This window comes from Lonchura striata, chromosome 9 (assembly GCF_050655825.1).
Source record: "Lonchura striata isolate lonStrDom1 chromosome 9, ASM5065582v1, whole genome shotgun sequence".
Taxonomy (NCBI): domain Eukaryota; kingdom Metazoa; phylum Chordata; class Aves; order Passeriformes; family Estrildidae; genus Lonchura; species Lonchura striata.
The window spans coordinates 25,403,731-25,417,320 of record NC_140711.1 but is presented as its reverse complement, the minus strand read 5'-3'; the positions used below and the strand labels follow the sequence as shown (position 1 = coordinate 25,417,320).

General features: G+C 37.9%; 1 protein-coding gene across 4 annotated transcripts in view; it reads right to left on the bottom strand.

The window, feature by feature from the left end:
- Positions 1 to 13,590, bottom strand: part of TBL1XR1 (TBL1X/Y related 1) — a 103,191-nt gene that overhangs the window by 31,761 nt on the left and 57,840 nt on the right. For 2 of the 4 annotated variants that reach the window (XM_021548234.4, XM_021548236.4), the window contains exon 3: positions 2,742 to 2,809. The exons of the other annotated variants lie outside the window; for them this stretch is intronic. The gene's annotated coding sequence lies outside the window, so the exon portion shown is untranslated. The remainder of the gene's footprint in view (positions 1 to 2,741; positions 2,810 to 13,590) is intronic. 4 annotated transcript variants of the gene reach the window in all.

Genomic DNA, 13,590 nt, shown 5'->3' with positions numbered 1-13,590 from the left:
GGCTCCTACACATTGCAAAGTCACCTGCATCTCTAGAAGTAATTGCATTGTTGATCTGAGAAGATTAAAGCAGCATACCAAATGTTCCTCTTGCTAATTTGGTACTCTACAGAAGGTCTAACTGGTAAAAGGAACCTGAACACACCTGTACACTAATATATTATGACATTCAAAAATACATTTAAAAGTAGTTTAAAAGAACACTATTTTGCTTTTCTGTATAGCACATTGGATATAAAAAAGCAGCCTGTGGTATATAAAGTTTTTGTTTTGTTGAAGACATCATCCTCCCAAGCTGTATGCAAAATCTTGCCTGAGTGCCTAACCCATACATAAAAACCTTAAAATTTAAAGCTGTTGGCTTTGTACAGTAGAAGCAGGAGACTCTACTGAATAAACTCTTATCAAATGGGCTGAGTCACAAGGGATCCAATTAAGATAAAGAGTTCAAACCCAGGACATTTCCTCTACTTTCTGACTGCTCAGGCCAACATCAGACATCTGTTCTCACTAATTTTTTAATTAATCCCCTTTGAAGCAAACTATTCAAAACCTGACAATACCTCATCTGTCTGATAAGGACCCCCCTCCAGCAGAAGGTGCTATTTTGAATTAAAATGCTCCTCCACTGATGCAATTGGAAACACAACCACAGCTTTGTGGAGAAAAACCAGTTTTGCTGAGTCAAGCTAAAACATTAGCAGAGATGGAAATACACCCTGTCCTGTAACTGCAGGCCACTGTTACACAGGCAGCTGCACTGACATGGTCTGCAGCTTGTCCCACAAGTGACCTCTGCCCTGCTTTTTGCAGAATTAACCAGTCACAGTCACTACTTCTGCTAGTTCAGCGTCAAACAAATTAGACAGGATGGCTTTTCACAAAAAGAAGCTCGTCATCTCTGGTTATCTTTACCTTACCTCAAACAGATTCTATGCACGTAAAATTCTGCTCACCCAATTCCAGTAATGGGAGCATTATTTGAAAATAAAGAGATTATAGAGATTAAGAAATACATGACTTCTCCAGATGACATTATGCTTTAATAAGTACTGCACAAATTGCTCACAACATTTTGAAAAATTTTCAGTATTTCTCAGACTCTAAAGAGCTCCCATCATCTTTCTTTTCTTACAATATTTATAAAGCTATGATGTTTTTACTTTGCAGAATTTCCATTTAACATTCTTGAGTGATGCTACTCAAACCTTCCCAAAGCCATTTCTCTCCTGTAAATCTGAAAGCCCATTTTCTGCCACTCCAAGACATAGAAACTCTAAAGTAAGCCTACATGCATGAGTGGTGCATGCTTGAGGCATTATGGACTTACAGGACTGGAAATCACACAGTGTGAGTAGTGCCATGCCCAATTATTTTAGATAAACCAACCTAATGCCATGGCAGAAGGGAAAAATGGCTTTATTCACTCAACTTCCAACACCTTTTGTTTTCTCCACTAATCAGTCCAGAGACTTCTCAAGCAAGGACACCCCTCTCTCTCCTCAGTATCTCCAACACACAAAGACCTTATTTGTTTCCTTGACCAGAAAACCCCATTGAGAAGTTCTTGTGAACCCCGCCTTGCGTTTAGAAAGTCCACATGGGTACAGATAAATCCAGAAGAATATTTAAACATATTCCAGCCCCACTGCCTCCAACTGCTTAAGTGATGTGTTGGAGCAGAGCCAGTGCAACACTACCCTGCAAGGCCACAAAGAACATCAGCAAAATCCTAATCTACCTTGTGGGGGTCTACTTGCGAGGTAAGGTTTGTTAAAATAAATTCCCTCTGTCTTTGAGTGCCCTCTAATGACCTAGGACAGCACACAAAGTTTGCCAAAAATTTTAAGGGATTGCAAATTTTAAAAATAAATAAATAAATAAATAAATAAAAGGAGGGGGGGTGCAGGGGAAAGAAAAGACATCTGCTACACCCACAAGACATTTGTTAAATTATGGTATATATTAAAAAATTCTACAGATACAAATGTGATCTCAGTTATCTCCTGATGAAAGAACAAATGCTCAGTTGTGCTCTTGCAAAATACTTGAGCATTGCTGCTGATGGCCTGGTGGCACAAGGAATTTTCCCTTAGAATAAATATAGGTAATCTCATCTCCCTTGTAACTCTAGCCATGGGGAAGAGATAAGAAAATATATTTAAGGGAAGTTTCCAAAATCAAAGGAAATGATACAGGGATTGCCATTACATACATTTAAAGAAAACAACCACAAAATCATGACTGCATATCACATTTTAGAAGACACTAACAACAACACACAGTCTGGATATCTGCCCTCTGAACCACACACTTGTATTTTCCTTTAGAAAGACAAGACTCTAGCACTTGAAAAAAACAGACTATAATCAAAATACAGTAATTTTACACTCCCTTTAAAAAACTGTTAAACACCGAGGCAATAGTGACTCCACACTTCAAGGAGACAATACAGTTTTTATAATGTGTTTTGACAAATGGTCTATTTATTAATATTTCCATACTGTGAATTGATGCATTATAACTCTCAACAAAATGAATATGGATTTACACATGAGACACTAACAGCTCCAAAAGGAGCTGTTAAAGACCACTGAATAAAAGAACACTTAATGTAAGGATTCAGTGAACTGCAGAAACTGATACCTAACAAATACTGTAAGCGCACGTAATACTAAATTGTACCAAACTACAGTCCACTTTTATGACAAATAAATAGATAAATCATTGAGTGTCCTTACCAGAACTACTCTCTGAAACCCCACAAAATTGTGATGTGGCAGCAGTACAGCCCTTGGTATTACACCACCTGTAACACAAACCATATTATGATAGTTTCTATCAATATTTATTTTAAAGGATGAAAAAAGGATAAAAAGCTATTTTTCTACCAGTGTTTTTACTGAAAGAATTAAAACAACATTCAGTTTCCTACTGATAACAATATATGTTTAGTTAAGAAAAACAAAAATTAGAGACCTTGATTATTTACATGGAATTTATTCAAAAAACAAATTACAGTTTCAACTCTATCCTCTCTCACTCTTTTAGTTGAAAGCAAATCCCCACCACAGAACAGCACATTAGCTTCAAAGAAATTTCTGTTCTTTTTGTCTGTCCACATTGACAAAGGGGAATTTTATCAGACTCCAGAAAAAGTTTACAAAGGGGTAAGTATTGATGCAATAGATATTGCAGTGTTAACCAATGCAAATAAAATTATTCAATAGGAAGATAAAAAACTGGGAAACACAAGGCCATGATCAAACCATCCAGCGTTTTCAAAAGTAACCATTCAGGAGCTGAATTTCGCACCAACAAATTATAAAGAGCCAGTTATATGAACAATCCTTAAAATATCCTCATGAAGTTAATTTCTACAGGTGACTTCAAAATTAAAACATTATACACCTGTGATCAGAATAATTACTGATCCTGTATTAGCACAATGGTGATTCCTACCAACAATATTCATTACAGATTAAATCATTAGAAAGTGATCTTATGTAAACGAAGGGATTAAGGAGAGATTTGAAAGCAGAAGCACAGGAACACTGTCTGGGCACCACAAGAAAAGAATCCACATGTCAAAAAAATGCTGTTTGAAGCAGGATGCACTCAATAGTGAAACAGCTAGTTCTGAAGAGGAGCTGGGCAAGAACAAATAAGCTTCTAAGTACTAAACTCCAGCTACAAAGGCTCACAAAATACATTACAAATAACACTAAAACTTCCAAAGCACCTCCTTAATACTAGGATTAAAACAGAGGAAGGCAACACATGCCTTAAACAGGACTTAGCATTTCAGATTTTCCATCATCCTGAAAGCAACCACTGACCTCTAAGAAACCCTCTGCTATTTAGTCTGTTGCTAAGCCCAGTAAAACTTGAAAATGTTTTTTTCCTCTTTTGACTGGGGAACCACAGGGTATTTTTGTCAGTAATCATTTTCCATGTGTAAATTCCCAAGAGAATCAAGTAAACTTCTCCTTCCCTCCCGAAAAGCCTCCAATGGCCAAATGGACAAAAATCTCCAAAACCATGAAACAGCCATCCTGGACTGGAAATGTGTCCTGGTCCTCCCTGTAACACTGACAGTAGTTCACAAGAACTGAGTGAAAAGGTCCTGACCCTCCATTAATGTCGTTTTAATTCCCTGCTAGGCTATTATGTACTGCTTTGATCATTTCTACAAACCTAACTGTATATGCCAACTGCATCGCTAAAATTTAATTTGGAAAAAACAATCAGAAGCAAAGTTTAAAAAGCTTATAAAATTTTAACTCCAAGGCAAAAGGTCATTAAAAGGGGATGTTGATCCTGCTGGTTGAACAAACAAGACAGAGCAGTAAGTTTCAACTCTTATGCTTTGAACCTTGTACACTTTATGTTTACATTAAGGATTTTTCATTCCTTTGGAACAAACTCTGCTCAAGTAAATAAGTGGAATTACCCCCAAAATGATGCCAAATGAGAGAAAGAAGCTGGAGGCCCTACAGGAGAGCAGAGAACCACCACACCCTCAACAGGAGCTGCTTTAAGAGGAATTCCTTCCTCTCCACAGAGCATACACAGAAAACACAAAACACTGAACACAGAAATTCACCATTGCATGAACCTCCCTACAAGAGCAGAAACCTGCTCACTTACCTCAGCCAAGGCACGGAGAGGGCTGAGGAACAGCAACAATTAAATGCATGGCCTAACTTACCACGGCTTTTAGGAATGACTAAGCAACAAAAGTAATTTTTCAGATGGATCCTGATAGTCAGCTACTTCTGCAGGCACTTGCAGACCATCAGAGAATCCTCTAAATTATAATTTAAGTGTTTCAAATTAGTAAATAAGAGTAAAAATTATTGCATGTGCTACAGAGATACATTACTTAAAGACTATATATAGCTATTATTTTTAATTTATGCTAGTGATGTGAATAGAATTTGTAGCAAAAAACCCCTTCACATACAGTGAAGGATGTAGGATAAAAACTTCACATTAAATTCTATTCCTACCAAGTGACATGATGAAATTAATCCCATCTCAGGGAGTTCACCTATAATCACAGGGCATAATTTCCCTTACTATATCTGCTCTTCAGCTCTGGATTGCTTCATAGTTACTTACTTAGCATTTTATTTTTATTTCTTATGAGATGCGTATCTATCTATGTGTATTTCAGAAATCTGAAGAGAATCAAACTGTAAATCTACAGTCTCATTACAGAAAAAAAAAAAGTTGAACGAGAGAGGAAGGAGTAAAGAAATTTTCCAGCCTCAGGGAGAGGACTAGAACAGAAAACACTGCAAAAATGTGCAAGGCTTCAGAGCCCAACATTTTATGTGATGCTAACAGGCAGGCTTAACAACTGTGTCTGTTACTAAAATGCTCACACTCCATAAGAATTTGTGCATCGTGAGCATGAAGTCGTCCCCTCTGCAGCTTAAAATATCTATGCATTTAAAAACCATCTGCAAAAATAGACATATACTTCCCCACTGCAAAATTAATTAGAGAGCAGGAATTTCATCTCACTACCACCAATACATGTGATGATGCCACATGTAAACACATTGCACTTACTTTGGCACTGGAGAGCAACAGAAATGGTAAATTTAATAAGATTCTGTGAAAATGTCACTTTCTTGAAGAAGCTGATTAATACCAGTGAAGGTGGAGGATGGGCACCCGAGAAGGCCATGCTGGATTAACCTGCCACTAGAGCGTGCTCCTTGATCAGCACGGAGCCCATTTACCCATTCCACTGGTGGGGGTTTTTCCACATCATTTTTTGATTTTTCTTCTCTTGTATTTCTTTTAAACAAAATCCCTACTGCTGTTAGATTGGGACTTAATCTTTAAATTAAAAAAAAAAAAAAGTATAAATAATCAAAAGTTTTTTGTTGGGTTTTTTTTTAACAAACAAGTAACCTTTTTTTTTTAATGACTGACTAGGGTTTTGCTTGTTTTCATTTTAAATCATATGCAGCTAGGGAAAACAAAACAAAAAATAAACTATGATGTCATAAAAAATAATGATGTGTATTTTAAAAATTGAATGTGGCCCATTAGGGAGAGAGGAATTACCCACTTTTAGGAAGTATTGTTTACTGCTGCCTTCCCACTAGACCACCTGTTAATAATATTTGATGTTGTTTTCTTTCTGTGCGATGAGTATGACTATAAACGAGATATTTGATCTGCTCGCTACAACTTATTCCCTCTAATGCCTCTATTTCAAAGACCATCCAACCAACAAATGACACCAGCCTCAAGGCAATGTCCCAAGTGAATGTGCATCTTTGCTTCTCTTCCTTATCCACTGTCATTTCCATAATTCATCCTCTTAACGATTTACGAAGTGCAGAGGATATTTTCAGAGCACATCAATGGTGCTCAAGAAGTCTTATAGCTGACTGACTGCCAAGGGCACATGAAGGAAGCAAGAAGTATGTACAACTATTTTGGAAACAAGATGCTGAAATTCTCATTCTTTCTATTTGACAGATATTCCAATTCTTTGGCCTGACCATAATGCACGCTATTTGGCTTAAAGCATTTAAGTTTTATAAGGATACAATTATTGGAAAAAATCAAATACAGCAATCATTTTTACAAAGCTGGAAGGCAGAACTATTTAATTTTTAAAGACTGCCTCCAATAGCACTGGTTCATGACTGGCGTTGCAAATACTACAGCCAGTATTTTGCATACTCATTAAAAATGATGTCTGGAGCTTGCAGCTCTTTTTCCAAAAAAAAGCCACCCTTCAAAACGTAAGCCACTCAAAAGCACATTAAAGCTGGTCATCATTCTCATTCCTGAAAATCCTCCATTTTACCATTTTAGAATTTGGTAAATAAATACTTTTTTTTCCCCTCCTTTTCTCCCTTGCCACTCTACACAATCTCTTTAGGAGCTTTATTTAATGCCATCAACCAACATCACTGTCAGCACTCAGAGCAGAAGGCTGCCTCTGAATTCATGACCAGAGATTCACCCTCACCACGCACAGAAAACGAGCAGCTTTCATCTTCCCATTTACCCCCATTAAGTCAGTGCCATCATGTTCTCCCAGGAGAGAAGTGCAGGAGCTGAAGCACCGCAAGCGACAGCAGCCAAGGACACTCAGAAATAAGGTCTGCCCTTGCTGCTCTTGGACTGTGAAAAGGAAAGCTCCAAACTGCAGGGAGTGACCATGTACTGCTGGAGTCTCCCTTCATTTGAACGGTTATCAAGTAGCAGGGATGGAGCACATACTCAGACTGGGCTTTAATTTGCTTGGAAATGCATATAGAAATAGTGGGACTTGGTCCTAAAACTGGACCAAAAGCAGTTGTATCATAATTATGTCATGTCTAATTAAAGTGCTTATCACTAAAAGAGACTTGCCAGCATAGATACAAATGTCACTTTGGCAGCCACAGTGGTTCTCAAACCTGCAGCTGGAACACAGCTCAGGACAGAAAAGTGTAAAAAAGCTTCTGATTGAATAGCCTGATTGCTAGAATGTAGTAGATTTTGCCTTGTTTTATAGTGCTGTAGTAACACCTTACTCCATGGGATGACAGGTTCTTGGATTTCAGAGATCCAATTCCGTTGGTACATGGAGTTACCACATCGATAGCTCCTGCATTCTGCCAGGAGACTTGAGCTCGAGTTTGTAGTGAAAATAAGCAGGCAGCATTAATCTAGCCACCATTTATCCATAAATTACAATTAACCTCCCAAATCTTAGCTTTAAAAGTGTCAGCCCAAAAGACTGTGACTGCATCTGCCAGCACAAACAGTAAAAAGAAGGTACCTGACCTTCTTAAAGTCTTAAATGTAGCTCTTGTAACCTGTCTCTCAACTACTCACAGAGAAAATAATCTTGGGACAGATGGATTCACAAAGTCCACTGAACAACTCAAACCAGACCTGCTCTGTGGAAAAAATTTTGACAGGGAAATAAGAATCTATTTTTCTTCAATTTCACAAGTGTTGCAGCTGCGTATTGCTTTATAATTTAGTTTATTAAAGGCAACAACTGTCAAAACTATACAAACTAATTTGTTGTGCAGCAATTTTACATTATTGGAATCTTGTTATAATCTAACGCACACGATTGCCTTCTAACCATGCCTATAATTGGGCTCTTGGCTCCACAGGCCTAAAGACAGTAATCCAAAACATCTTCCAATTACACTGAAAAATATGCATGCTTGTGGGAAGCTACATTACTTAATTTCCAGACTCAATGGGTCTTTAATAATATGACAGAAGGGAAAAAATGTTTGCAAAAGGACAATCATTTGTGCTACTCAGAAAATTGTGCATTCGAAAACACCACCTCAAAACCTATAAACACCAAAGCAGCACTAACAAGACACTTATGGAATATAAGAGAAACTAAAGCAAAAACAGTCAAAAATACATTCAGATGGAAGACTATATTCCAAGTCAATACATCCAAACCAAACAAGGATCCCAGCCATTAAAAAAGTCCATACTTCAAAGCTAGGGTATGTGTGAGAGTCACTCATAACTTCACTTGTTTACTTCCAACACATGAACTGTCTATTGCTCCTGCTCACAACCAGATGTGAAGTTCTTTGAATTTATTGGTAGGTCAGAAGCAGCTCAAGACACAAGAACTTTGCACAAGAACCATTGCTTCACATTTTCAGTGAAGTGCTTCACATTTCTGGAAGACACTTCCAGTGCACTACCAGGACTGACAGATAATTTTTAAGATGCCTGAAGTATTGTGACCTGCTATATTATTTCACAAACATAGTTTACAATTTTAATACAAAAGGTTAGCAAGTAAATATTACAAGGGCAAGAAGGATTGCCCAGGTATAGATATGCTTTTTATAGAGGAGAAAACACTGAAATTGCCATAGAATCATTTAGGTTGGAAAAGACCTCTGAGATCGTCAAATCCAACCTACAACCTAACACCATGTCAACACATGAAATACAAGAGAATTTTTGCAATTTTTTTAAATATTAAGAGGTCTTCTTTTATTATTGATAGAGAATTACAAAACATCTATAAATCTTGTCAGATTAAGACTGCACCTTTTGATGGGTTCTCATTATTACATGAGAATCAGCACGACTATATTAAATACTGCCTGCAATAAGCAGATACACAGAGAAAAGATTCCCTGAGTCACAGGGAACTGAAAATAAAAACATGAACTGTCACACAAAAAGAGTCAGAAAAATATACAGGGACAAAAACTTCAAAACAACACCCTGACAGTCACTTCCAACATGCCTCAAACTGTCTCTGAAATTAGAGAAATCAGAGAAATCAAACCTGATGTGTCCTGTGGAGTTTGTGTGCCTCTTTTGGCCCCACACACAACCCTCAGCAGCACGAGTGCATTACTGGTGTCAGCTCTGTCCTTTGAGCTGGACAAACACTGCCAGCTGTGTTTTATCAATGGACAACAACCTCAAGCACTTCTTGAAATGGCCTGCATCCCAAGCGATGCCTGGAACACCAACCTCCCGCATCTGTGACTCAGGATTTCCAGGATTGGTTCTCTGCCCAGAGCTGCCCTCTGCACAGCAAAGCACATAAGAGCTAGGAAAAGGAAACCACCCCCACACTCCTCAAAAAACCCAAAACAAACAAAAAAACCCCAAAACAAACAAACAAACAAACAAAAAAAAACTGTGCAAAACAAAAAAAAGAAATCCAAAAAACCAAACCAACAAACAAAAAAACCACCAAACAAAAGCACTTTGAGATTGCAATCTCTGGATAGCTGTAAAAAAATGGAAGAAGGAAGCTTGCTCCAAGGGATCTGTCTATCCACAGCTCTTTGATTCATAGCAATGATACTGTGAACTATGCTGGAACACAGAGACACAGCTTTCGGGAGACAAATACAGAGGAGCTCAGCACCTTTGTAAAGGCACAGAAGCTAAAAGCCCCACACAATTGTTTCCTTTATCATCAATGCCATGCCCTGTAACAGGCAAACAGCTGCAACCCCCACCCACCCTCTGCAGGTATGAAAAGCCAGAATGCTGTTATCTTCTTGTTGTTATACATCTGCTGCTAATATGGGCTTTTCCTCACACCCGCAACAAATGCTGAGAAGACCTGAATGCAGCAGATGCAGCGTGTGGTTGAAGGGAGCATGGGTGCTTCCACCAACAGGTGAGTTCCACTGGTAACTGCAGCAGGGTTTTAATCCAGCAACAGGAAACACTTCCAAGGACACAGCTTAAAACCTCCTAGGACAGTAGCTCAAGGAGTAATGCAGACTCTAGAGATAGAGGGAAACCATTTTTGTTCCCTGTGAGTTGAGCACTCACAGCAAAGTTATTCACACAAGAGGGATGAGGTGCAAAGACAGTGCACACAAATTCCACAGCTAACAGTCAAGGCCCAGATATAACAGCATTGCTCTGTGGAGTTTGGTGGAATACATTTAAAAATGTTTGTGACAAAACAGAACTAAAAATATCAGACGTGTACAAAGTACAATGAATCTCTCACACAGTCTTCCTGCCTTATTATCAATTCAATTAAGAATTCATTAAAAGGACAAGTATCACAAATATTATTAATTTACAGATGAATGTGAGAGAGAAGGCAGGAGACAGGGGGAATAGGTAGAAGAGACAAAACCCTATGTTGAAGTTTTTCCCATCAGAGCAAACAAAAACATCACAGCTCTTTGGTATAGTAACACACATGCTGTGAGAAGCAATGAGAAGTTGAATGCATGTTTCATTCTGATCCCAAAGGATCAAGCTGCCTGTGAGATGCTCCTTCTTATTTTATTCCTCTTCATTTTGTCTCTGAGCAACACACCTTCAACAGAAGCCTAGAAACTGCTCTGTATTCTACTTTAAAACACAGGATACCTACAGGAGTGATGCTGATTTAGGATTCACAAATACAGGTGAGATGTAGACAATGCATCACTGGCTTCCCTCTTAGGCCTCGCTTCAAGAGGGAGACTTCCCTCAGTGGTTGAAGTGTCACTACTTTGAAACTGTCATCCTCAAAAAGTGGGTTTGAAGAACATACCAACTTTGCTATCAAGCTTTTGATTGCAAAGCCTGACTGTTACCGAAGCAAAAGTTTCAGAATTAAACATATATGCAAAGAAGGATACACAGCATAGATGAATAATAGATGCCTATAAATAAGCAGAAAAATAGACTTAAAATATCCACATAACTATTAATTAGTTATTAATATTAGATCACTGGTCTATTTCCTTTCAAATTAGCCACCCACTAGCAAAATGTCAATTGCAAAACAAGGGACTATATTTATAGTACAACCTACTTTGAGTTTTGAGCGACATGTCAGCCACTGCTCAATTACAATACCTCTATTGTGTGCCTTCCCAAATTAATACCTTACTTTCACTACAGGCAACTATGTACAAAAGCCATGTTGGATTTTTATAGCCTTTATTACATCACATAAACTGTGACAAAACAAACATTTTTCCATCTAGAAGCATACACAGAAGAAAATAAAAAGGAATTAATGCACTGGAATGAAGCTGAGTGGGATGCTGGACACAGTGAGGCTAGGAGGAGTGAGTGTCCAGGAGATGATAATAAGAAATTGCTGGATCTGATTTTGTTATTTCCCAGAGAAAGACCAGCTTTGATTGCTGGTACCAGCAGCAGTGCACCAAGAGCTGCAATACAATGTACTACTCCAGCTTCAGACTGGATTTAAATGGAAGAGTCACCAACAAAGGGGAAAAACCCCAAACTCCTCTGGCAAAACTTGACTCTGTTGGGACTTCAGAAGAGGAGGGTTAAATTTTTTAAAAATATCACCTATTTCACTGAGTTTTCTTCTAGTTTAGGTTTTGTGATTTCCCCTGAAAACAGTTCCCCTCCCTTTATCTCTCCAGATGCCTGACACTATCTGCAGAAGAGCAGAAAAAAGAGCATCCTGCAGAGGATGCTCAGTGGAGCCAGAAAGCTGGCAGGAGAAACCCTGCAAACACACACTGAATTGCATCAAGCCTTCTGCTGGGAGAGAAGCAGGACTCATTGTTTCAGGTATGTCTGCCACAGAGAGAAAACAGAAATTGAGACAATCATATAGGAACAAGTCTTGAAACAAATTTAAGACTAAGGAACACCATCCCATCAACAAGAGGGGACTTGTATTCATTCATGTCTCAGTGGATAAATAATCCATTTGTACAGCTGTACAACAAAATAATTTGGAATACTCAGAAATGCTGGAAAGACAGACTTGAGGAGAAACACAGATTTTTGTGCTCAGATTTTCTCTTAGTGTAAAATCACATCACTTCCCATCAGCTTGCAGGAGGCACACTCCTAATAATGCCATTTACAGAACTTCCTTCTATAGCTAGCTCTTTGAATCTTGAAGAAAAAAAAATTAAAATTCATCCTCCTAGCCGAAGATTTACACAAAACCAGGAGGCCTTTGCCAGCTGTTTAATTTCTCATGTATTTATGTATACCAAAGCACTTGTACAAGGAAATCAATTGGAACCGTAACTAATATTGCACATTGCCAATTCACCTTTAACTCCAAAGGGAGTGAAGAGAATCCTGACTTAAGACCATAATTTTCTGTCTGAGAACAGGATTGTCTATGGTTTTCCATTTCCTTGACTTTTTTTTAATCCTAAAATTCACTCTAACACTATAACTATTAAAAAACTGTAAGAAAAAAATCAGGAAAGGGAAACAAAATCTGCAGGAAACAAATACAAAACTAGCTGGGATCCAAAGCCACTTTCATCACATGGGCTATTTTTATATCCATTGTACACTTTATCTTTTCTAATAACTGCCACACTTCTAAGCAAAAAAGCTGCAAGGTACTCGAAAAGAAGGTAAGAAAGAAGACACGAATGTGGTTACATCTATCCCCTGACAGGTTTTTTTCTTTATATATACTAAAAATATTTAACCCTTTAGGAGATCATTTAAAAATGGTCAGTATTAGAGTGGGCTTGACCAACTAAGTAAACATCTCTATTATCAGCAAATTCCACTCCAGCAATAGCTGTAGGAATCCACGTGTCTCTTAATTTTGAATAAAAACTGGAGCCCAATAATCAATAAGCAGTTTTGCCTCTGCACCTGTAACACCACAACCACCTTCACACCACCCCTGCTTTATATAAAACCAGCACCAAGTCAAGACCTAGTTCATATCTTCTGATTTTTCTCCTATTCCAAATCATTTTACTTGCAACACTCACGTTAAAACTTGTAAGCACTATCAGCAGTAGGAAGATTTTTTTCTTGGGTTTTTTTTAACTTGTTTTTTTGTTGCACTTACCCTAGGCAAAATTTGCTTTACAGACAGAAGGACATGTGACATCATTTTTATTATTTTATTTAATCTTTAATAGAAATAGGGATAGAATTTAGAAAGTTAGGCATGTTTTGGAAGTGAAGACAAGTGGTTTTCTACAAAGTCCGGCCTCGTACAGATCACTCAAAAAATCCACACCAAAATTTTCTTCAAATCACAGGAAAAATAATAATATAAAAAAAATCAAGCAAAAAATGGACACTTTAACCCTTTTGCTGACAGATGAACACTCTTTTGTAAATAGTATATTT